The sequence below is a fragment of the Pristiophorus japonicus genome, chromosome 19 (genome assembly GCF_044704955.1).
Source record: "Pristiophorus japonicus isolate sPriJap1 chromosome 19, sPriJap1.hap1, whole genome shotgun sequence".
In the NCBI taxonomy this organism is placed as follows: Eukaryota; Metazoa; Chordata; class Chondrichthyes; family Pristiophoridae; genus Pristiophorus; species Pristiophorus japonicus.
The window spans coordinates 12,543,429-12,567,402 of record NC_091995.1 but is presented as its reverse complement, the minus strand read 5'-3'; the positions used below and the strand labels follow the sequence as shown (position 1 = coordinate 12,567,402).

Here is a 23,974-nt window from a genome sequence, read left to right as displayed (position 1 = left end):
TGACTTGCTGACTGATCTAACGGTGTGATCTGTTTCTGCAGTAGGTCCTTCGAGCTGATCTTTGGGCCATACTATGAATGAAAGTTGCCATAGCATTTCTGCTGTAATGACTGCCAAATGCAGTTTTTAAATACCAGAAACAGTAAATGCTGGAAATACTCCACAAGCCAAGTGGCATTTTCTGAGAAAAAAGACAAGTTAATCTTTTTAATGTGAATCTTTCATCAGAACTGGACTCCACACATAATTGTTCTCAAATTTTGTGTTTAAATATATTGGAGATTTCAGGAAATTACCTTATTCATATATTGGTGCAATGGATTGTATGTTTGGGAATTATTTAAATTATATTAGGAACAGGAGTAGGCCATTCAGCTCCTCAAGCCTGCTCTGTCATTCAATTAGATCATGGCTGATATGCAGCTCAACTCCATTTACTTGCCTTTGCTCCATATCCCATAATACCCTTACCTAACAAAATTATTGATCATCACAGCCTTTCGGAGAAAATTCTAGATTTCCACAACTGTCTGAAAAAGTGCTTTCTGATTTGGTCTTGAAAGACCTTGTTCTAATTTTAAGATTAAGATTATGTCCTCTCGTTCTCGATTCCCTCATCAGAGGAAATAGTTTTTCTGCATCTGCCTCCCGAATCCCTTTAACATCGATCGGATGACTCAATCTTCTCTTCTGGTGGGAATACAAGCCAAGTTGTTCTCATAATTTAACTCTGGAAGCCCCCTGTATCATTCTGTCTAGGCCAAGGTATCACATATCAAATGTATGCATCATAATTGAATCACATAATACTATATTATATCATAACATATATATTTGGTGTTCTTTGAAGGTTTGATTCACGTATGTGTTTCTGGGCGTCACAACACTCCACCCCTTACATGGGCAGTTATTACACCTATTCTGTTGGTGCAACCAGGAATTGAAACTGAAAATGTTTGTGATACGCTGAAAAAGGAAGTGAGTTTTGTTTGTGCGGAATATTATTTTATCCTGATAAGGTATAGGGTAGCTGCAGGAGATTCGACCTCACAGATGGTTGGAGAACTATCCTGTGCTGTCTGTCACAGTGTAAAGATCGTGTCTCACTGACCTGTGCTCACACCTTCTGCCGGTCCTGTACAGCCGGTGATGTAGCAGGAAGAGAGGAGAGAAAGCCGAGTGCCTGCTCTGCAGGATGAAATCCCATTCCGGGACGGTGAAACCGATCTGCGCTCTCCCCGGGACTGCCGAGGCCAAAGACAGCTCGCTCCACCAATGCCAGGAACATCAGAATGCGCTAAAAGTTTACTGCAAAACCGACAAGCAACCGCTCTGCGTGGTTTGTCAGAGTTCAAAAAGGCATAAAAACCACGAGATGGTTCCTATTGGGGACGCTGCGGAAGAGTTTAAGGTGAGGGTGGGGGGCTAACCCGGACATATCTGGTAAGCTGAGCAGTTTACTGACCACATATTTCCGGCTTCAGATTGTTGGAAACTTGCATGTTTGCGCCGACTTTAATATTGATATTTGTAATCTGTGAATTGTTGTCCAGCTCAGGACAAGAGCATCACTCTTGATTCCCAAAGGTAATCGAGAAGACCGAGGGTGGAGAAAACTGCTGAGTGTTTTCCAGCACTTCCTGTTGTTATTGGAGATAAATGCAAGTTTTTCCATTCAGAGACATTTGTCCTGTGTCCTGGCGATAGAGGGCGCTGCAGCCCGTTGGTGAGCCTGAGGAGGAGGTGAACCATTTCTGGCAAACCAGTGTATACTCAATTAAACCTCTTGCAGCATAGGCACGGATTCTTAACTCCCCTACGGTGAACTCAGTGATTGTACTTAATAGAATATAGACCATGATAATATAAAACTAATGCCAAAAATTGCTGGTCACGGGAATGTGTGAAGGGAGAACCTTGAGATAATCACTATCACTAGGGGGGTAGTGCTGGACAGGCTAATGGGACTCAAAGTAGACAAGTCCCCTGGTCCTGATGAAATGCATCCCAGGGTATTAAAAGAGATGGCGGAAGTTATAGCAGATGCATTCGTTATAATCTACCAAAATTCTCTGGACTCTGGGGAGGTACCAGCGGATTGGAAAGCAGCTAATGTAACACCTCTGTTTAAAAAAAGGGGCAGACAAAAGGCAGGTAACTATAGGCCAGTTAGTTTAATATCTGTAGTGGGGAAAATGCTTGAAGCTATCATTAAGGAAGAAATACCGGGACATCTAGATAGGAATAGTGCAATCAAGCAGAAGCAACATGGATTCATGAAGGGGAAATCATGTTTAACTAATTTACTGGAATTCTTTGAGGATATAACGAGCATGGTGGATAGAGGTGTACCGATGGATGTGGTGTATTTAGATTTTCAAAAGGCATTCGATAAGGTGCCACACAAAAGGTTACTGCAGAAGATAAAGATACGCGGAGTCAGAGGAAATGTATTAGCATGGATTGAGAATTGGCTGGCTAACAGAAAGCAAAGAGTCAGGATAAATGGGTCCTTTTTGGGTTGGAAATCGGTGGTTAGTAGTGTGCCACAGGGATCGGTGCTGGGACCACAACTGTTCACAATATACATAGATGACCTGGAAGAGGGGACAGAGTGTAGTGACACAAAATTTGCAGATGACACAGATTAGTGGGAAAGCGGGTTGTGTAGAGGACACAGAGAGGCTGCAAAGAGATTTAGATAGGTTAAGCGAATGGGCTAAGGTTTGGCAGATGGAATACAATGTCGGAAAATGTGAGGTCATCCACCTTGGGAAAAAAAAACAGTAAAAGGGAATATTATTTGAATGGGGAGAAATTACAACATGCTGCGGTGCAGAGGGACCTGGGGGTCCTTGTGCATGAAACTCAAAAAGTTAGTTTGCAGGTGCAGCAGGTAATCAGGAAGGCGAATGGAATGTTGGCCTTCATTGCGAGAGGGATGGAGCACAAAAGCAGGGAGGTCCTGCTGCATCTGTACAGGGTATTGGTGAGGCTGCACCTGGAATACTGCGTGCAGTTTTGGTCACCTTACTTAAAGAAGGATATACTGGCTTTGGAGGGGGTACAGAGACGATTCACTAGGCTGATACTGGAGATGAGGGGGTTGGTTACCTTATGATGATAGATTGAGTAGACTGGGTCTTTACTCGTTGGAGTTCAGAAGGATGAGGGGTAATCTTATCGAAACATTTAAAATAATGAAAGGGATAGACAAGATAGAGGCAGAGAGGTTGTTTCCACTGGTCGGGGAGACTAGAACTAGGGGGGCACAGCCTCAAAATACGGGGGAGCCAGTTTAAAACCGAGTTGAGAAGGAATTTCTTTTCCCAGAGGGTTGTGAATCTCTGGAATTCTCTGTCCAAGGAAGCAGTTGAGGCTAGCTCATTGAATGTATTCAAATCACAGATAGATACATTTTTAACCAATAAGGGAATTAAGGGTTACGGGGAGCGGGCGGGTAAGTGGAGCTCAGTTCACGGCCAGATCAGCCATGATCTTGTTGAGTGGCGGAGCAGGCTCGAGGGGCTAGATGGCCTACTCCTGTTCCTAATTCTTATGTTCTTATGTTCTTATGGAATGGGATTAATTGGATAGCTCTTTCAAAGAGCCGGCACATGCATGGTGGGCAGAATGGTCTCCTGCTGTGCCGTATCATTCTGTGATTGTACTGTGTAGCATGAAAAGCTCCTGTTTCAAGGTACTAATTTATTCCTATGAAATAACTGAGGTGCCCCCACAGATCAGCACCAGGAAAGTAAATCTGGATGGTTTACACAACTTGCATTTATATAGCACCGTTGCTCTCTCAGATGGATGTAAAAGATCCCATGGCAGTGTTTCGAAGAAGTGCAGGAGAGTTATAGAAACATAGAAAATAAATGCAGGAGTAGGCCATTCGGTCCTTGTAGCCTGCACCACCATTCAATATGATCATGGCTGATCATGCATTTCAGTACCCCATTCCTGCTTTCTCTCCATACTCCTTGATCCCTTTAGCTGTAAGGGTCACATCTAACACCATTTTGAATATATCTAACAAACTATCCTCAACAACTTTCTGTGGTAGAGAATTCCACATGCTCACAACTCTCTGAGTGAAGAAGTTTCTCCTCATCTCGGTCCTAAATGGCTTACCCCTTATCCTTAGACTGTGACCCCTGGTTCTGGACTTCCCCAACATCGGGAACATTCTTCCTGCATCTAACCTGTCCAATCCAGTCAGAATTTTATATGTTTCTATGAGATCCCTTCTCATTCTTCTAAATTCCATTGATTATAAGCCTAGTCGATCCAGTCTTTCTTCATGTGTCAGTCCTGTCATCCCGGGAATCAGTCTGGTGAACCTTCGCTGCACTCCCTCAATAGCAAGAATGTTCTTCCTCAGATTAGGAGACCAAAACTGACCTCACCAAGGCCCTATACAACTGCAGTAAGACCTCCCTGCTCCTGTACTCAAATTCTCTCGCTATGAAGGCCAACAAGCCATTTGCCTTCTTCACCGCCTGCTGTACCTGTATGCCAATGTTCAATGACTGATGTACCATGACATCCAGGTCATGTTGCACCTCCCCTTTTAATACTCTGTCACCATTCAGATAATCTGCCCTCCTGTTTTTACCACCAAAGTGGTTAACCTTACATTTATCTATATTATACCACATCTGCCATGTATTTGCCCACTCACCTAACCTGTCCAAGTCACCCTGCAGCCTCTTAGCATCCTCCTCGCAGCTCACACTGCCACCCAGCTTAGTATCATCTGCAAACTTGGAGATAGTACATTCAATTCCTTCGTCTAAATCCTTAATGTATATTGTAAATAGCTGGGGTCCCAGCACTGAACCTTGTGGTACCCCACTAGTCTTTGCTTCCTGTCTGCCAACCAGTTCTCTATCCACGTCAGTACATTACCCCCAATACCATGTGCTTTAATTTTGCACACCAATCTCTTGTGTGGGACCTTGTCAAAAACCTTTTGAAACTCTAAATACACCACACCCACTGGTTCTCCCTTGTCCACTCTACTCGTTACATCCTCAAAAAATTCTAGAAGATTTGTCAAGCATGATTTCCCTTTCATAAATCCATGCTGACTTGGACCGATCCTGTCACTGCTTTCCAAATGCGCTGCTATTACATCTTTAATAATTGATTCCAACATTTTCCCCACCACCGATGTCAGACTGACCAGTCTATAATTTTGTTTTCTCTCTCCCTCCTTTTTTAAAAAGTAGTGTTACATTAGCTACCCTCCAGTCCATAGGGACTGATCTAGAGTCGATAGACTGTTGGAAAATGATCACCAATGCATCCACTATTTCTAGGGCCACTTCCTTAAGTACTCTGAGATGCAGACTATCAGTCCCTGGGGACTTATCGGTCTTCAATCCCATCAGTTATCCCCGGTATCCTGGCCAATATTTAATCCTCAATCAACATAACAAAAACAGATTATCTGGTCATTATCACATTGCTGTTTGTGGGAGTTTGCTGTGCGCAGGTTGGCTGCTGCATTTCCCACATTAAAACAAGTCCCCATGAGGCTTCCCATCCAAAGGTTAAGGTTGTAAAATTACCTCAACTTCGGTCACTGGTTTCGGCCCTCTCATGTGGACATAAAAATCCCATGAGATTATTTCCAAGAAGAGCAGGGGAGTTATCCCCAGTGTCCTGGGTCAATATTTATCCCTCAATCAACACCACTAAATCAGATGATCTGGTGATTATGTCAATGCTGTTTGTCGGCACAAATTGGCTGCAGCGTTTCCTACATTACAATAGTGACTACATTTCAAATGTACTTCATTGGCTATAAAGCACTTTGAGACGTCTGGTGGTCGTGAAAGTTGCTATATAAATGCAAGTCTTTCTTTAACACAGTAAAATGTCTCTCGGTGAAATGCAAACTAAAACTCAGCAGGAAATTACTGTTCACAATTACCTCCACACATTTAAAAGAGAAAATGTTTGTGTATGTACCTAAGCACAAGAAATGTGAAAAGTAGAGAAAAAAACATCATCTGATCACACTGGATTGGTGACGTCCTTGAATACAATTGGGCCTATTTTAATGGGACCAGTAGAGGTTGGCACTGGGAACCCCAATGTCACTGGCCTCACACGTTTCCCCCTTTAGGGTGGCAGCACTAAAGCTAACCCGAGGTCCAATCAAACTGAAAGAGGTGTAATGTGAAACTAAATCAGTATTCCATCATTGTAGTCAATTATACAGTTATCGCTGTGGAGATTTCCTCTGATCTCTTTGTATTGGATTTCCTGAGTGGGTTATTTGTAGCAGCAGTCATTTTCTAAAAGACATAACAACCAAAGACTACCTTTATATTATACTGACAAGGTGATTAACACATAGCAAACAGCAAATCTGCTCGCGAGAGTGTGGTGATGGGTGTTATCATGGTTGCTTGTGATCTTATACAAACACACAGCACAATTCCTTTGACTGCTGTTTTAACAGTTAAAGAAAGAAAGATTTGCATTTCTATAGCGGCTTTCATGACCTTTACAGCCAATGAAGTGTAGTCGCTGTTGTAATGTAGGAAATGCTCTCGATCAGAGTAGAGTTTTAGGTAAAAACAGGCAGAGTGGGTCAGGAAAGGACAGAGTAACAAATGTAATAATGCATCAGTGACTAAGATGACATCAGGAAGAAATAGAAACAAGTCAAAGCTAAAGGCACTATATCTGAATGCGTGAAGCATTCGCAAAAAAATAGATCAATTAATAGCGCAGATAGAAATTAATAGGTTTGATCTAATAGCCATTACAGAGACGTGGTTGCAAAGTGGTCAAGGTTGAAAACTAAATTCTCCAGGATACTTAACTTTTAAAAGAGATAGGAAAAATGGAAAAGGAGAAGGGGTAGAGAACACGCTATTCAGATCTAGTATTGTGCAATGAGAAAGGGGTGATTAATAACCTTGTAGTAAAGAAGGCATTTAGGGAAGACTGACCATAATATGATAGAATTTTATATTTATTTACATCCAAAACTCGGGTTTTAAATCTAAACAAAGCAAACTACGTAGGTATGAGGGGCGAGTTGGTGAAGATAGATTGGGAAACTACATTAACAGGTATAATGGTAGACAAGCAATGGATAACATTTAAAGAAATAATAATTTACAATAAATATACATTCCTTAAAAGCACAAAAACCTCACAGGAAAAGTGGTACAACCGTGGCTCAGGAGAAGTTAAATATAGTATTAGATCAAAGGAAGAGGTTTATAATGTTGCCAAAAAGAGCAGTAAGCCTGAGGATTGGGAGGATTTTAGAATTCAGCAAAAGAGGACCAAGAAATTGATAAAGAAAAGGAAAATAGAACATAAGAGTAAACTAGCGAAAGACATAAAAACAGACTGTAAAAGCTTCTATAGGTATGTAAAAAAGAAAAGATTAGCAAAAGTAAATGTGGGTCCCTTACAGTTTGAGACAGGAGAAATTATAATGGGGAATCAGGAAATAGCAGAGAAATTAAACAAATACTTTGTGCCTGTCTTCACGGAAGAAGACGCAAAAAATGTGATGGGAATAGTGGACAACCAAGGGTCTAGCGAGAATGAGGAACTTAAAGAAATTGGTATTAGTAAAAAAATAGAATTAGAGAAATTAATGGGACTGAAAGCCAATAAATCCCATGGACCTGATGGCCTACATCCTAGGGTTTTGAAAGAGATGGCTATCGAGATAGTGGTTGCATTGGTTATCATCTTCCAAAATTCCGTAGATTCTAGAATGGTTCCCACAGATTCAAAGGTAGCAAATTTAAGAAAGGAGGGAGAGAGAAAACAGGGACCCACAGATCAGTTAGCCTGACATCAGTAGTAGAGAAACTGTTAGAATCTATTATTAAGGACGTGGTAACAGGGAACTTAGAAAATAATAATAGAATTGGGCAGAGTCAGCATAGATTTATGAAAGGGAAATCGTATTTGACAAATCTGTTAGAGTTTTTCGAGTTATAACTAGCAGAATAGATAAGGGGGAATCAGTGGATGTGGTGTATTTGGATTTTCAGAAGGCATTTGATAAGGTGCCACACAGCTAGGTGGGAATGTAAGTTGTGAGGAGGATGAAAAGAGGCTTCAAGGGGATATTGACAGGCTAAATGTATGGACAAGAACATGGCAAATAGAATATAATATGGAGAAATGTGAAGTTATCCACTTTTGTAGGAAAAATAGAAAAGCAGAGTATTTTTAAATGGTGAGAGATTGGGAAATGTTGGTGTTCAGAGGGACCTGGGTGTCCTTGTACACAAATCACTGAAAGTTAACATGCAGGTACAGCAAGCAATTAAGAAAGCAAATGGTATTACAAGAGGATTTGAGTATAAGAGTAAGGATGTCTTCCTGCAATGATATAGGTCCCTGGTGTATTGTGTGCAGTTTTGGGGAGAGAAAGGGGAACCTAACGGAGCGCAAATGACTTCTCACCCGGGGCATGGAGCTGCTACCACCTCCCGTGAAATTCCGCGGGAGTTGGCGGAGACACAATCCGACAGCGCCCTGCCGTCGTCATCACCGTGCGCAGCAACCTGTTTTTGTCGGAGAGTGTCAATTCGGTCGCGCTCTGTGAGGCCACCGCAGGCGATGCCTGTGCCAGCTTCACGGGTTGTAAACCGGGCCTCACTCTGCTGGCGGGGTGGGAAATTAAAGGGAAGGTGCGGCACGCCCTTTTTCTAAAGTGGGCGACTTACCGTTCGCGGCCTTGCCTCTTGCAATTTGCGGGGTCTGTACTGCGATGTTGCAGCCCGGCACCCCGCTCCCCGGGGGTAAAGTGATGGCCCCTTCTCTCCGATGCAGAGTCGGCAGTGTGCCCTCCTATTTAACGCCCCATGACGCTTCAAATAGCGCTGTTAAATACCCGTGGTTAGCGCCCCAATCCCGCCCCTAAGTGGAGCACGCGATATTACGCTCCACTTCCTCTCGGGGGCAGTAACCCCAATTTAGCTACCAGGACGGGACATCCGCGGCTGGCACAGGAAGCCCCCGCCTTGCCTTGGTTACCGTCCCCAAACCATCATCATCATCATAGGCAATCCCTCGGAATCGAGGAAGACTTGCTTCCACTCCTGAAGTGAGTTCTTTGGTGGCTGAACAGTCCAATACGAGAGCCACAGACTCTGTCACAGGTGAGACAGATAGTCATTGAGGGAAGAGGTGGGTGGGACCTGTTTGCCGCACGCTCTTTCTGCTGCCTGCGCTTGATTTCTGGATGCTCTCGACGTTGAGACTCGAGGTGCTCAGCGCCCTCTCAGATGTACTTCCTCCACTTGGGGCGATCTTGGGCCAGGGTCTCCCAGGTGTCAGTGGGGATGTCGCACCTTATCAGGGAGGCTTTGAGTCCTTGTAGCATTTCCGCTGCCCACCTTTGGCTCGTTTGCCATGAGGGAGTACCAAATTGCGGCCCCTTGGTCTCCTTACCTAAGGAAAGATATACTTGCCATGGAGGGAGGGCACCCTACCGATTCCTGGAATGGGGGGATTGTCCTATGAGGAGAGATTAAGTAGACGAAGCCTATATTCTCTAGAGTTTAGAAGAATGAGAGGTCATCTCATTGAAACATACAAAATTCTTACAGGGCTTGACAGGGTAGATGGAGGGAGGATGTTTCCTCGGACTGGGGAGTCTAGAACCAGAGGTCACAGTCTCAGGATAAGGGTTCAGCCATTTAGGACTGAGATGAGAAGAAGGGTTGTGAATCTTTGGAATTCTCTACCCCAGAGGACTGTGGAGGCACAGTCATTGAATGTATTCAAGACAGAGATCGCTAGATTTTTGGATATTAAGAGAATCAAGGAATATGGGGATAGTGCAAGCAAGTGGAGTTGAGGTAGAAGATCAGCCATGATCTTATTGAATAGCGGAGCAGGCCCGAGCATCCAAATGGCCTAGTCCTGCTCCTAATTCTTATGCAGCCAATTGGCACAGCAAGCTCCCACAAACAGCAATGTGATAATGACCAGGTCACCTGTTTTTGTTATGTTGATTGAGCGATAAATATTGGCTAGGACACAGGGATAACTCCCCTGCTCTTCTTTGAAATCATACCAAGGGATCTTTAATGCTCACCTGAGAGAGTTGGCAGGGCCTCAGTTTAACTGATTATCTGAAAGCTGGCACCTCCAATAGTGCAGCACTCCTTCAGTGTCCGTCTCGATTTTATGCTCAAATCTCTAGTGGGACTTGAACCCACAACCTTCTGACTCAGAGGTGAAAATGCTACCCTGACACCGTTAGCCTACACCATTAGCCTGTTGAAAAACTAGTTAAACCTAGTCATGTTAACCTATTTAAAATAAACACATTAACGCCTTTGTTACAATAGCACACAGATGAATGTCATTCGAAGGTGATGTGTTTGTATTGCTAACAATAATTTGCTGACTTGCATTCAGTTTCTAAATGATGTCACCACAAATGGTCAATAATTAACGGACATGCCACATTCTCTTCAGGAACTACTGGAAACTTTATTGAAACCCCTCCAGAACAAGAAGAAGACATACAATACCTCAAAAAGGAACTATGAGAGAACACTAGCCCACATTCACGTAAGTTTAGTGTTGTTTATTTAATATACTTTAAATATAATGCTTTAAGCTCTTATTAAAATATCCAACCTCCTTTAACAATGGCGGCGGCCACTCTGACCTCTCCTCCTTCCACGAAGTGGATCTCTGGCCATCCCAATGCCTCAGTCAGGAGCTAAAACGTGGGAGAGAAAGCATTACCTCAAATCTCTCATCTCCACTCTCCACCCCTCGGATCTCTCACCATCTCACCGAAGGGTGCTGCTCAGCGCTGAGCTTACGGCTCGCATCCCACCGTAGGCAACTAAACTCATACAGTAGGGCCTGGTCTCCAGTTGTCTTGGCCACCTTGTCACTGGACCATGACCTTGCTCTGCTAAGCCCGTGTGGTAACTGGTGTGCAATATCCATCCCACGTTAAGAGAACTCACATACAGGCATCTTCCACCCTTCAAAATGAAGTTCGGGACCTGGAACGTCAGGACCCTCATGGACAACTGGAATATCGCACCGTCATCGTTGCCCGGGAACTCAGATGCTTCGACGTCAACATCGCTGCCTTAAGTGAGACCCGGCAGGCAGGGGAAGGCCATCTCAAAGAACAAGGTGGAGGTGACACCTTCTTCAAGAAAGGCAAACCAGAAGAAGAACACTGCCTCCATGGAGTTGGCTTCACCATCAAGAATGAGCTGGTCAGCCGCCTCAGAGACTCCCCCTGCAGGATAAATGAATGCCTCATGACTCTCCGGCACACCCTAACCTGGAACCAGTGAGCCACAGTTATCAGTGCGTACGCCCCAACACTCAACGCAACAGATGAGACTAAAGAGGAATTTTACTCCAGCCTCACACAATCCCTGTCCCAAGTCCCAACGGACAACAAACTGATCCTCCTTGGCGACTTCAACGCTGGAGTCGGTAAAGACACAGCCCTCTGGGAAGGCGTGATCGGCAGAGAGTGGGTAGGAGAAACCAACTCCAGCAGTACCTTGCTCCTGACAAAATGCCTAGAACATGACCTTGTCATCGCCAATACCTTGTTCCACCAAAGGGACAAGTACAAGGCATCATGGCAACACCCTCGCTCCAAGTACTGGCACCTGCTCGACTATGTCATCATCCGAGCGAGGGACCGCAAGGACATGCGCATCACCCGCACCATGACAGGAGCCGATGACTGCTGGACGGACCACCGTCTAATCCGCTCCATCATTAACATCAATGTAGCCCCAAAGCAGCAACAGCAACAGAAACAATGCTGCAGAAAAATCAACGCCGGGGCACTCAAAGACCCAGTTAAGAAAGCCGTATACAGTCAGCGCCTCACTGCCAACCTGGTGACCCTTGATGACCTTGAGACACAGTGCCCACAGTGCCTGGTCTGCCCTCAAGGCCTCCATAACCAGCACCTGCGAAGAGACGCTCGGTCACTCAACCAGGAAACACCAGGACTGGTTTGACTAGAATGACCAGGAGATCCAGGAGCTAATAAGCCACAAGGGCAGGGCATTTCTGAATTTAAAGAAGCAACCCAACTCTGGAGCAGCAAAGCAGCTCTACAGACGGCTGAAGGCCAAAGTCCAACAAAAAACCCGCGACCTAAAGAATAGATGGTGGGTGGAGAAAGCACAGAGATCTAGCAGCTGGCCGACATCCATGATGTGCGAGGATTCTTCACTGCAGTCAAGGCCACCTATGGCCCAAGCACCCAAGGCTCCAACCCACTGCTGACCAAACACGGGGAAGCACTCATTAAGGACACCGAGTCAGTCAGGGCCGCTGGAAGAAACACTTTGAAGATCTCCTTAACCGAGACTCTGCCTTTGACACAAGTGCCCTCGACTCCATCCCGCAGCATGCTACCCGCCACCACCTCAGCAAAGTCCTAGCCCTGCACGAGGTAGAAAAGACCATCCATCAGCTCAAGAACAACAAGGCATCAGGAGCAGATGGAATCCCCACTGAGGCACTAAAGTATGGTGGTGAGGCACTATTGACACGAATGCATGATCTCATCTCTCTTATCTGGAAGGAGGAGAGCATTACTTGAGATTTCAGAGATGCCGTAATCATGACCATCTTCAAAAAAGGGGACAAGTCCGACTGCGGCAACTATGGAGGAATCTCCCTGCTGTCGGCCACTGGGAAAGTCATCGCAAGATTCCTCCTCAACCGTCTTCTTCCTGTGGCTGAGGAGCTCCTCTCAGAGTCACAGTGCGGATTCCGTCCACTATGGGGTACAACGGACATGATCTTCACCGCGCGACAACTGCAAGAGAAATGCAGGGAACAGCACCAACCCTTTTACATAGCCTTCTTTGACCTCACAAAGGCCTTTGACACTGTCAACCACGAGAGACTATAGAGCATGCTCCTCCGTTTCGGCTGCCCCAAAAGTTTGTCACCATCCTCCACCTGCTCCACAACAACATTCAGGCCGTGATCCTGACCAACGGATACACCACAGACCCAATCCATGTCCGGACCGGGGTCAAGCAGGGCTGCGTCATCGCACCAACTCCCTTCTCGATCTTCCTTGCTGCAATGCTCCATCTCACTCTCAGCAAGCTCCCAGCTGGAGTGGATCTAAACTACAGAACCAATGGGAACCTGTTCAACCTATGTCGTCTCCAGGTTAGATCCAAGGTTGTCCCATCTTCTGTCATCGAACTACAGTACGCAGATGACGCTTGCGTCTGCGCACATTCAGAGGCCGAGTCATCGTCAACATCTTCACTGAGGCGTACGAAAGTATGGGCCTTACACTAAACATCCATAAGTCAAAGGTCCTCCACCAATCTGACCCCGCCACACAGCACTGCCCCCAATCATCAAAATCCAAGGTGCGGCCCTGGACAACGTGGATCATTTTCCATATCTCGGAGCCTTCTATCATCAAGGGCAAACATTGATGACGAGGTCCAACACCACCTCCGGTGCGCCAGCGCAGCCTTCGGTCACCTGAGGAAGAGAGTGTTTGAAGACCAGGACCTCATATCTGGCACCAAGCTTATGGTCTACAGGGCAGTGGTGATATCCGCCCTCCTGTATGGCTGACAGACATGGACCATATATAGTAGACACCTCAAGGAGCTGGAGAAGTACCACTAGCGCTGCCTCCACAAGATCCTGCAAATCGACTGGGAGGACAGATGCACCAACATTGGTGTTCTTGCTCAGGCCAACATCCCCAGCATTGAAGCACTGACCACAATCGACCAGCTCCGTTGGACGGGCCACATCATTTGCATACCCGACACGAGACTCTCAAAGCAAGCGCTCTACTCGGAACTCCTGCACAGCAAACGAGCCCCAGGTGGAAAGAGGAAATGTTTCAAGGACACCCGCAAAGCCTCCTTGATATAGTGCAACATCCCCACCAGCATCTGTGAATCCCTGGCCCAAGACCGCCCAATGCCCTCCCCGAAGAGCATCCAGGAAGGCATTGAGCACCTCGAGTCTCGTCGCTGAGAGCATGCAGAAATCAAGCGCAGGCAGCGGAAGGAGCATGCGGTAAACCGGACTCCCCACCCACCCTTTCCTTCAACCACTGTCTGCCCCACCTGTGACAGAGACTGTAATTCCTGCATTGAACTATTCAGTCACCTGAGAACTCACTTTTCGAGTGGAAGCAAGTCTTCCTCGATTTTAAGGGACTGCCTATGATAATGATGAAACACTGGCGTGGGACTTTTCGGCCGAATGGCCAGTTTCTGTGCTGTAAATACATTAAGAACATTTTCCGTTTGTTTTAAATGCATAAGCAGCTGCTTATTATCGGAGACTCCGCCCAGAGATAGCTCAGTTCATGTGTGATTCAAGTACCTCCTTTTTCTCCAATTAAACGTTAAAGGCCCTGAAATTCCGGTTGGAGGCTTCCTTTGGACGAATGCCTCCAACCCCAAGAAGTACCTGGCGGTCCCAGAGGCGCCTTCGATTCCGGTCGGAGGCCTTCTTTTCCCGCACATCGCAGCATGCCCACGTCTTCGAGGTTTGGCAGAGAAGCTGGAGTCATGTGGGCCTGGACAACCAATCACGGTACAGTATTCTCATTGATAGTAATGTGAACTCCGATTTTACGAGTTCCCATTAATATCAATGAGAATAACCACCCCTAAAACACCCAAACACAACATAATAAATAAAAAAACACCTCACATATTTAAAATTAATTGAAATTAAAGTTAATTAAATGTTTTAGAAAAAAAAATATTTTGGGGATTTAAAAAAAATATGTTTTAATAGGGTTTAAAATAAACTTACTTTAATGGGCAAGGTTTTTACTCTTAAAATATGTGTTTAAATTTAATTTTTATGTATTTTTAAACTCTTACGCTGGTAAAAGTAGTCTATGCACTTGCTTTTACCAGGCGTAAAAGTTTCAAGGATATTCGCTGGGCAAGAGATTGGCAAATAGCCCGATCTCGCCCGTGCAGATGTCCTTGCTGTGGGGATGCATTCGATCTGTCAAGATCGAAACTTGACCAATCGGAAAAGCCGGTTTTCGGCACATGCACATTGAGTGCTGAAAACCAGCTTTTGCGAGGCCTCGCCGGGTGAGTACGCACTCCGTATGGATCCGGTGATTCGTATGGCTGGGATTTCACGCCCATTATGTTTAGAGAGTACAGGGCAGAGTCTGCACTCGCTAAATATTTACTGTAGCTCAATGTTAGCCCTCTCACCTCTCAGTCAGAAGGTTGTGGGGCCAACTCCACAGACTTCAACACAAAGTCTAGGCTGACACTCCCAGTGAGGGAGTGTTGCAATGACGGAGATGCCGTCTTTCAGTTGAGATGTTAAACCGAGGCCCCGTCGGCTCTCCCAGGTGGATGTAAAAGATCCCACGGCACCATTTCGAAGGAGAGCAGAGGTGTTCTCCCCGGTGTCCTGGCCAATATTTTTTAACTCAACCAACATCAATAAAACAGATGATCTGGTTATTATTTCATTGCTGTTTGTGGGAGCTTGCTGTGCACAAATTGACTGCCATGTTTACTACATTACAACAGTGACTGCATTTCAAAAGTACTTCATTGGCTGTAAAGCGCTTTGGGACATCATGAGGTCATGAAAGGCGCTGTAGAAATGCAAGTTCTTTCTTTAAATGAATTGCAGATAGGATTAAAAAGTGCCCAGAAAGCCTAAGAGATCCCCTCCCTTATTGAGAACTTGTAATGCCTGGTATGAGGGTCCACTGGAGTTGCACTTTTTGCAATGCCAAACCGAATGACTTGAGACTACCCACTTTATAGGAGTCTCACTGCACATCTCTGGAGTTAAGTCATGCCCTGATTCTAAATCATTCTGCAGCATCAGTATCAGAAACTGCTTGGCAGTGATGCTAAAGGTGAACTCACACTTATATTGCATTCCCATAATTTACTCTGCATTTAGTGAAAGATTATCCTCAAATATAAATACATCATGAATCAGGGCTCGAAACACACGTAGCAATTCTCTTAGAACCTTACATATTATTAATATTGCTGATTAAATGTTTTTCTCCCACAGGAGCGAACTAACAAGGCAGAGCAGCAAGTTAAGGAAAAATTTGAGAAACTTCACCAGTTTCTCCGCAAGGAAGAGAAGAGTGCTTTGCAAAAACTGAAACAAGAAAAGAAGAAAAAAAGTCAGGCAATGAAGGGGAAAATCCAGAAGATAACTGAAGAAATCTCATCGCTTTCAGCCTCCATCCAAGAAATTCAGCAACAGCTGAGTGAAGAGGACAATATCATATTCCTAAGAGTAGGTACTTACCCAATCAGTGCTTTTCTTTCCTGCGTTTTCTCAATTCTTGCCAGAAATCCCTTGAACAAGTGCACACAACAGAACCGGACATGTGTCAACCGTGGCTCAGCGGGTAGCGCTCGGGCCTCTGGGTCAGAAGGTCGTGGATTCAAGTTGAACTCCAGGGAGTGTTGTACTGTCTTTCGGGAGAGACGTTAAACCAAGGTCTCTCACGTGGACATCACAACAACTCGGTGTGTAAACATAAAAGATCCCCCGGCTCTATTCGAAGAAGGTCTAGCAAGGATAGCATGTGTGCACATCAGGTGAGGCCAGGATTGGCCACACTATGGGTGTGCCACACTCACAGTTGAATAGCCAGATGAAGTTCACTCATTAGGCTCACACATGACAAATGTCCATGAGACTGATGTACCAGGGGGTTCCAGCTGCCCATGGAGTTATATCCCAGCGAAGAAGCAAAGCTAGTAGAGGAGAGGAGAGGAGAGGAGAGGAGAGGAGAGGGGATAGAAAGGGAGAAAATTAGTAAGAAATGATCTATTGCTATTTTCATGGAAAAATGAAACACACTGTCCGGCTTAAACAGGTTATTTTACAGGGAATATCTGAAAGGACATAGATTTTTTACATCTGGATATTTTATGCTGGATTGTAAACCTGTGAGCTGCATTATAAAATAATCACAAGAAATTCACACACTCAGGATAAAGGGGTGGTTTTGTTGTCTAAAATCAGAAAATACTGGTATTTCTCTGAAATCTACTCCAAGATCAATTTCATTTTGTTTGGTACTGGAAGATCTGAAAAGCAAGGAGAGTAATTACTGTGTTTTCCTTTTTCTTCCAGAAATTTGCAGGAACGGAGAAAAGCTACAGGTTAAACTCTAACCTTGCATATTTATTTTCTTTTTCATTTGTTCACAATTCCAACAAAAACTGGTATAATGTGCCACTGATCTCTTATTGCAGAGCTAAAGGGACCATGGTAGCCCCGGGGAAGGCTTGTCCTGTGGTGAATGTAGGGAAGTGCACTGGATCACTCCAGTACAGAGTCTGGAAGAAGATGTTGACAGTGATTAACACAGGTGGGTAACACGGGAGCCATGTTTTCTTCCCAGCATCGGCCGTTGGACTGATCTCTCCAGGAGCAAGAGAGAATATTCCAATTGCTCAATTCACCAATTCTCTTCCAAAAGTGTAACTGTGATCGTGTCTCTTTAAGTAAGTTCCCTGGAAGAATATATCAGCCTAGAATATGTTATGATCTGGAATGCATTTCAGGTGTTGGAAACAGATTCAACAGTAACTTTCAAAAGGGAATTGGATCACTCTTTAAAAAGGAAAAATTGCAGGATTATGGGAAGAGCTGGGGATTAGAATTAATTGGATAGCACTTTCAGAGAAATAACACAGGCACAATGGGCCAAATGGCCTCCTTCTGGATACGCTTGTGGAAATGATGACATTATTTTTTATAGCATTAATTTATTTTTAACCATTTTATCATAAATTAAAACAACAGCCAAACAACAGAGGAATGTTGTATGAACATGAGTGTTGACCATTGAAGCGGATAGCATTCATTTTCAGGAAATGAATAAATAATGTTCCCCTGGACCAGATTCATCAAATCTTGGGAGATTTCCTCTAATCTCTATGTACCCACAACATTGTAATTATAGCAGGGGTATGATACAGCACAGAAGGAGGCCATTCAGCTCATTGTGCTATCCAATTAGTCCCACCCCTTGATCTTTCTCCATAACCCTGCAAGTCATTCCTTTTGGTGTATTTATCCAATTCCTATTTATAAGTTACTGCTAAATCTCCTTCCACCACCCTCTCAGGCAGTGCATTCCAGATCACAACAACTCGGTGTGTAAGCATTTCTCCCCTCTGGTTCTTTTGCCAAATCATAAACATACTTTTTCTTTCCCCTATGTTTTTCTCTGTCATTAAGGCACATGGTGGCCAAGTTATATTTCCCCTGAAGATGTTTCATTTCAGTGATCCTGAAATTAGCATGTAAGATATTCAATGCATTCATCTGAAATTTATCTTTTGGGTATTCCAGAAATATTTAATAGACAATATTTTTGTGATTGCATTTAAGATGCTGTGCATATGGTGACTAGAAAAATTCTTACCTCTTATTGGGTTATGGGTAAAAGAATACAATGTACAATTGATTGTTTGTGGGTGAGTGCTTAGTGAGTTTATTACCACTCACTGGTCTGTGTTTCAGCGACTAAGTGAAATCCAGCATACACTCCACACATAGATCAGATCACACGGTAAACCACTAGAGAAGGGTTGATGAAAGGGCATATTTCCTCCAAAATCTTTTAACATTGATTATGTGCCCCCTCCAAAACATGGAAATGCCCTTGTACTCTCCCTCGCAACTCCTTATAAATGTGTTACAGCACATTAAAAAGTTTAAATATTTTGATTTATTATGTCAAACATTTTAATGAATAATAATTTTACCTAATGTTTTTTTAAATTCACTCAGGATGTGAACATTGGTGGCAATGCCCCATTTATTGGCCATCCCTAGCTGCCCTGACTTTGACACAACTGAGTGACTTGCTGGGCCACTTCAAAGCACTGTTTAGTGTCAACCATGTTGGTGTGGGACTGGAGGTCAGACTGGCTAAAGAGGACAGCAGGTTGCCTTCCCTAAAGGACACTAGTGAATCAGTTGGGTTTTAACGACAATCCATGGTCACTTTTACTAATAACAGATTTTAATAACTAAATTTAAATTCTCTAATTGCCCACAGTGGGATTTGCACCCACGTTCTCTGGATTATTAGTCTAGGCCTTTGAATCATTAGTCCAGTGACATGACCAGTACACTACCATACCGAGTGACCTTAAATACAATAATTATTTGAACACTAATCCTTTCAGTCCCATCTTTGTAAACCTTAAAACATATAAGGCCCACACTGAAATAATATTGGATAACCGCAAGCTAATCACAGAAGGTCAATGAATCCAATGAAACTGAAGGTGATGATAACACTACCTTGTTTCTGTCTTTATGATCCATCACCTTACTGTTCATGTGAGGAGAGACTGGATCGACTGGGCCTTTATTCACTGGAGTTTAGAAGGATGAGAGGGGATCTCATAGAAACATATTAAATTCTGACGGGACTGGACAGGTTAGATACAGGAAGAATGTTCCCGATGTTGGGGAAGTCCAGAATCAGGGGTCACAGTCTAAGGATAAGGGGTAAGCTATTTAGGACTGAGATGAGGAGAAACTTCTTCACTCAGAGAGTTGTTAACCTGTGGAATTCTCTACCGCAGAGAGTTGTTGATGCCAATTCATTGAATATATTCAAGAGGGAGTTAGATGTGGCCCTTACGGCGAAAGGGATCAAGGGGTATGGAGAGAAAGCAGGAAAGGGGTACTGAGGTGAATGATCAGCCATGATCTTATTGAATGGTGGTACAGGCTCGAAGGGCCGAATGGCCTACTCCTGCACCTATTTTCTATGTTTCTATGTTATTACTCAATTTACCAATAAGTTAGCCAAGTGTACGACCATAAATATAACGCCCTTATTTAAAAAAGGAGTCAGACAAAAAACAGGAAACTATAAACCAGTTAGCCTAACATCTGACGTTGAGAAAATGCTGGAGTCCATTATTAAGGAAGCAGTAGCAGGACAATTGGAAAAGCATAATTCAATCAAGTAGAGTCAGCATGAAAGGGAAATCATGTTTGACAAATTTGCTGGAGTTCTTTGAGGATGTAACGAGCAGGGTGGATAAGGGGGAACCAGTGGATGTGGTGTATTTGGATTTCCAGAAGGCATTTGATAAGGTGCCACATAAAAGGTTACTGCACAAGATAAAAGTTCACCGGGTTGGGGGTAATATATTAGCATGAATAGAGGATTGGCTAACTAACAGAAAACAGAGTGTCGGGATAAATGGGTAATTTTCCAGTTGGTAAACAGTAACTAGTGGGGTGTCACAGGGATCAGTGCTGGGGCCTCAACTATTTACAATCTATATTAATGACTTTGATGAAGGGACCGAGTGTAATGTAACCAAGTTTGCTGATGATACAAAGATGGGTGGGAAAGAAAATTGTGAAGAGGACACAAAAAATCTGCAGAGGGATATAGACAGGCTAAGTGAGTGGGCAAAAATTTGTCAGATGGAGTATAATGTGAGAAAATGTGAGGTTATCCACTTTGGCAGAAAAAATAGAAAAGCAAATTATAATTTAAATGGAGAAAAATTGCAAAGTGCTGCAGTACAGAGATCTGGGGGTCCATGTGCATGAACCACACAAAAAGTAAGTATGCAGGTACAGCAAGTGATCAGGAAGACCAATGGAATCTTGGCCTTTATTGCAAGGAGGATGGAATATAAAAGCAGAGAAGTCCTGCTACAACTGTACAGGGTATTGGTGAGGCCACACCTAGAGTACTGCATACAGTTTCGGTCTCTGTATTTAAGGAAATATATATTTGCATTGCAGACTGTTTAGAGAAGGTTCACTAGGTTGATTCTGGAGATGAGGGGGTTGACTTATGAAGATAGGTTGAGTAGGTTGGGCCTATACTCATTGGAGTTCAGAAGAATGAGAGGTGATCTTATTGAAACATATAAGATAATGAGGGGGCTTGACAAGGTGGATTCAGAGAGGATATTTCCACTCATAGGGGAAACTAAAACTAGACATAGACTCAGAATAAGGGGCCGCCCATTTAAATTGAGATGAGGAGGAATTTCTTCTCTCTGAGGGTTGTAAATCTGTGGAATTCTCTGCCCCAGAGAGCTGTGGAGGCTGGGTCATTGAATATATTTAAGGCGGAGATAGACAGATTTTTGAGCAACAAGGGAATAAAGGGTTATGGGGAGCAGGCAGGGAAATGGAGCTGAGTCCATGATCAGATGAGCCATGATCTTATTAAATGGCAGAGAAGACTCAAGGGGCCAAATGGCCGACTCCTGCTCCTAGTCTTTATGTTCTTACGCCACAGTGATGACGACTTGCTTACATACATTCTGTTTTAATCTATTTCTCCAGTTCCGGTGACCTTGGACCCTTGTACAGCTCACCCTTATCTACTCCTGTCTGAGGAGCTGACCAGTGTGAGTCACAGCATGAAAAGGCAGCAGCCGCTCTTGGACTGCCCGGAAAGATTCGATCCTTGTCTCTGTGTCCTGGGGTGCGAGGGATTCACATCAGGGAAACACCACTGGGAGGTGATGGTGGGGGAAAAGTCTGAGTGGGATCTGGGTGTGGTTCGAGAATCTATCAACAGGAAAGAGGCCACTGACCTTAATCCAGGTAATGGATGCTGGGTAATAGCACTGAGAGATGGAAATCAGTACAGAGCTGCTACCAAGACTTGGAAACACTTAGATCTGAAGCAGAAACCAAGAAAGATTAGAGTCTGCCTGGATTATGAAGGAGGGAAGGTGTCCTTTTATAACTCAGATAACATGTCCCATATTTTCACTTTCATTGGTAGATTCCATGAGAAGCTCTACCCTTACTTCAGTCCCGGTCGCAGTAATGGGGGTAAAAATACTGAACCACTGAAAATTTGTTCCAGGAAAGTAACAATTCAGGACGAACAGGATTTTGTTATCGATAGGAAAAAAACTGCGGATGCTGGAAATCTGAAATAAAAGCAGTTCATGGTTGAAACACTCAGCGGGTCACATAGCATCTGTAGTGAGAGGAACATTGAGTTTGACAACTTTAGATCTTAACCACTGCTCCCATTTTCTCTCAGACAGCAGGTGCTGGTCATGGATGGTGACTGCACCAGAGCCACTGGGCGTGGAGGAGGTGTAGGCTGGTGCTTGGGGCAGAGATCCCCTACCAATACATGGCCGGTGGGGTGGGCTGTTCATCTGAGCTCTACCCACCTGCGCCATATTCCTGGGCCAGAATTTCCATGCTTCCCTCCCCCTCTGCTATCCTGCTATAACCATATACACCTCTTCTAGGTCCATCTTTTGTTCCTTTACTTGTCCCATTAGCCTCCCCCTTTTATTGTCCCTGCTGTCATTTAATCACTCCTGCCCTACACCAACCTTCTGTTTTGTTCTATCCTCCCTTCCCCCCTTTCCCTGACTCTGTACTTGTTTAAAACCTGGCACATCTTTAACTTTTTCCAGTTCTGATAAAAGGCCATCGATCTGAAACGTTAACTTCACAGATGCTGTCTGACCTGCTGTGTGTTTCCAGAATTTGATGTTTTTATTTCAGGAATTTTTTTTAATCTTTATGTTAAATACACGGTGCACTTTTCATACAATGAATAGAAATGAACTGGGTGAAGGGACAGCTATGGACACTGTTTGGAAATCTTAGTACTGATTACATTCCACCTCCTCTAAATTAACACTTTGCAGCAAACTTTTGGTGCCTTTCTACAAATATCCGAGCAAAGCTTCTTAACCTCCGTGTGATTTGGGGGAAAGAATTCAATGCAAAATCAACATTTTTTCCAATATTATCGTTGTGATAAAATAATGTTTTTTAGAATATCGTGTAAAATAGTGGAAGACAGTTCTATCTGGATTCTGTTAATATTTGGCACAGTTATTGGTTTGTCATAGAATGATACAGCACAGGAGGCCATTCGGCCCATTGTGACTGCGGCTGCTCTTTGATAGAATTAGTCCCACAGTCCTGCAAATGTTTCCCCTTCACGTATTTACCCAATTCCCTTTTGAAAGTTATTATTTGATTGAAAGTTATGTATCACACATTGTGGTGAGGTAGTTTATTTTACATTGTTTGACATAACATGATTGTGGTGTGTGGCTCTCGCCTGTGTTAGTTTTCTATGTTGTGTCAGGTGAATAATATCACATGCTCAACACATTTTCAGAGCTCTTCCTTGTTTGCCATTCCTATGTGAGATATCGATAATTTACAACATCTCCAAATGACCTGAATATGATTTTCAGAAACCTAGCAGTTCATTCAGAAAAGGGCTAAAAGTGTGAGGATTTACTCACAGTCTGCAACAGTGCGAAATCCGAGTCCCCGATTAAGATTATAGCAGATCAGAAACCATCAGTCACCCACAGGTCTCTGGTATTGAATTTCCACACGAACGCCCCCTTGCCAATAATCCAGAAATTCCAACAACTAAACGTCACGAGCAATTGAGAAATAGGGGTGTACTTGTAATCTAATTCGCTGAGTGGGAATCCCATGGGATTGGGTGGAATCCTATCGAATATCCCTCTACATTGATTTCAATGGAGAATAAAATCAGGCAGAGTGTTCCACACCATCCTGTCAGTTTCCCGAAAAGCAGATTAGATTAAAATTGACCCCAATACCGTCTATGCAAAGTACTGATAACGTTCTGTTGCACGTGAGAGGAAAAGATACCTTCAACATTGAAAAAATACATATTTATCAGCTCTTTCTTGTATCTTGTGTACAGGCATAGGTTGTTTTCCCATTGATTCACAAACTCCAGACAATCCTTCAATCAGTTCAGCAGGATGAAATAAAGTGGTTTGCAAATAATGAATGAGTGAAAGTATTCCTGACATTGGGAAGCTGAGTAACTGTTGTCTTTTGCTATTATCCAAATGAAATAAAGGAAAACACTCACCAAAAGATGGAATGTCTGCTTCAGTTACCTCTCCATGTAATA

At 43.8% G+C, this 23,974-nt stretch overlaps 1 pseudogene; it reads left to right on the top strand.

The window, feature by feature from the left end:
• The first annotated feature begins 1,053 nt into the window (after positions 1 to 1,053).
• On the top strand, positions 1,054 to 22,147 carry LOC139230357 (zinc-binding protein A33-like; annotated as a pseudogene).
• The last annotated feature ends 1,827 nt before the right edge of the window (positions 22,148 to 23,974 follow it).